The sequence below is a fragment of the Triticum dicoccoides genome, chromosome 1B, assembly GCF_002162155.2.
Source record: "Triticum dicoccoides isolate Atlit2015 ecotype Zavitan chromosome 1B, WEW_v2.0, whole genome shotgun sequence".
NCBI classification, from domain to species: domain Eukaryota; kingdom Viridiplantae; phylum Streptophyta; class Magnoliopsida; order Poales; family Poaceae; genus Triticum; species Triticum dicoccoides.
In genome coordinates this window covers 698,597,351-698,600,177 of record NC_041381.1, presented here as the reverse complement: position 1 = coordinate 698,600,177, position 2,827 = coordinate 698,597,351, and positions in this window count along the sequence as shown.

The following is a 2,827-nucleotide window of genomic DNA, read 5'->3' as shown; positions in this document are numbered from 1 at the left end:
GTCACCTTTTCAGTTTTTTTAAAAATAAAATAAAATGCTGAAAATGTCAAAAAAATAAAAAAAAATTAAGTTTCCCATGTGATATGTGGTTTTCAAAATCCTCAAAAACCCAACAGAAAAAAAGTTACGGTGCTTTTAAGATCTAGAGTGGAAAAAATCGAAAAAATTTCAAACTGTGCTCAAACAATGGTCAAACTAATTATTCTAGAATATTAGTGTTACTAAATAATTATTTCAGTTATTTTGAATTTTGGTCAAATCTTGTCAAACTGTGGTCAAACTGTGGTCAAACAATGGTCAAACAATGGTCAAACTAATTATTCAAGAAATATTAGCGTTACTAAATAATGATTGTTTTTTAAAACAATAGTTTCAAACTCAAACAGTGAAATGTGTCACTTCATGCTCATGCAAAATTCCTGAGGGTTAATAGGATTGACATCTTACTATTGTCAGGAAAACAACAAGTGCAGATTTGGAAACGAGGGAGAATAGAACCCGGAAGTTAAGCGTGCTTAGGCTGGGGGAGTGGGAGGATGGGTGACCCTTCGAGAAGTTGGATGATTAGGAATGATGAGGGGTGATTAGAGATTAGAGGATGAATTGAGGAGTGATGAGGGGTGGTGATTAGAGATTAGAGGTTAAAATAATTCAGAAATTTGAAAATAAAAAAATAAAAAAAAATTCAAAAAAATTCATAAAAAATCATAAAATTTCCTTTAGTCCCGGTTGGTGTTACCAACCGGGACTAAAGGTGGAGCTCCACGTAGCCGCGACCTTTAGTCCCGGTTCCAGTTTGAACCGGAACTAAAGGGGGGAGGCATTAGTAACGACCCTTTAGTCCCGGTTCAAAAACCGGGACTGAAGGGCTTTACCAACCGGGACTGATGCCCCCTTTTCTACTAGTGTTACAGGGGATTATAAGGCACGAGAATCGTCTCCTTGTCCTTATTAGCGACCATGAAATCGACGATGTAGTCCCTCACTTATTCACGGTGCTCTGCACAGACTGCCAAGAAGCCCTCGTGCATGAAGTACGGGTCAGCGACACAGATATAAGGTATCTGCTCAATCCCGATGATGTAGTTCATGTACAAGGCATAAAGGTGAACAAATGTAAAATCCAGCTTCTTCAAGTGAAACATGTCGAAGATGTAATCAAATTGAAGGAAGAACTTCTCCGCGGGGAATGAGCCGATGTACAACCTTTGCCATGGCACATTAACCACGTAGAGTGGGTATCCTGGATTTTCCAAGGAGATTAGGCTTTTCTCTCAACGCATCACATCGTCAAGAAGTCTCCTTAGATCACCGTGTATGGCCTCTACCGATGCCTTAGGTCGGATTGGTTCACCGGGGATATTGTATTTTGCGCACCGCGGACAGGTATACGGTCTTGAACCCGACGCCGCGGAGGCGGCTGGATCATTGCAACAGCTTTATTGTTGCCTTTCCTCGCTCTCTTCCTATGCTTCTTTGGTGGAAGGTCGTCTATAATACGTTCAGGCTCCGGAGGCGGCAATTCAGGCACCGACTCATGACGCTCAAACCCTGAGTACTCATACTGCCAAGCCATCAATCATTTGTCATCAATGGAGCCAGTTAGGGATGGAATTCGAGCCGAGTCGAGCCAGATCGGCTCGACTAGCTAGAGCTCGTTTCATTAATGAGCTAGCTCGACTCGACTCGATACTATAACGAGCTCAAACCCAAGATTGGCTCGACTCGTATAACTCGCGAGCTGGCTCGTTTAGCTTGTTAAGCTCGTTAAAGATATAAACATAAAGCCCTCAAATGATAAAATTGATTATGTATATATTAAACATATATATCACTAAACAATTGTAATTTCTTTGTAACGCATGAGTCTCCTAGGAGGCTAGGCCTTCAATGGCTGGGCCTTGGGTTGTGCGCCTGGGACGTAGGTTGTCTAGTGTTTGGTCTTTCTTTGTATTGGGAGTGGCTGATCTATTGTATCGAGCCTAACGAGTTACACGAGTACTCGTGTGATTGGCTCGTTTAACTTGGTCTATAAACGATCTTAAACTAATGCTCGGCTCGACTCGTTATTCTTCGAGTTCGAGTCGATTCGAGCCGAGTCACGAGCTACTTGTTTAGCTCGCGAGCTTCGAGCTTTTTTTCTGGCCCCAGCGCCAGTATTGACATAGTATTGAGTGTCATCGTCATCCTCATCTTCATCTATGACAATGTCATCAGCCACTAATGGAGCCTCTTCCTCACCCCGTCCGCTATCACCCAGCACGACAGGTGACACTAATTGGGTAGGTGGGGTGCTTATGTTCATACCTTTCGGAGGCTGCGTGGTCGTGGGTGTGCTCCCGGTCGCCTCCAGACGAAGCAGACTCTTTGGCCACAACAGGACTCACGTCTTGAAATCGCCAAGCCACCGCGGGGTCTCGTCGTCATCTCACCCTAGTACCAGAGGAGCCAAATTCTCATGGCCCGATTTGACACTGGCCACGGAAACCTTGAAGACGTGAGGGGCGATCGGCCGGCTATGGAACAATTGTTCCTTCGGCTTCATTATCGTCGCCTTCCCCACATCCACCTTCTGGCTATTGATTTTGTACAATATGTTGCACGGGGCGCCGGCTTGCAAAGACATGTCTGTGATGTGAGACATCCGAAAGGCAACGGAAACGAGAGATTATACATTTATTGAAGAGGGTGAGTGTGACAGGTACCGTGAGCACTGTCGAGCACGTCCGAGATGGAGGACGGGCTGCTATGAGCAGGCGCGGGAGCCGGTGCAGGAGCAGGTGTGGGAGCCAGTGCAGGAGCAGGTGCTGGTGCAACACTAGTCGAG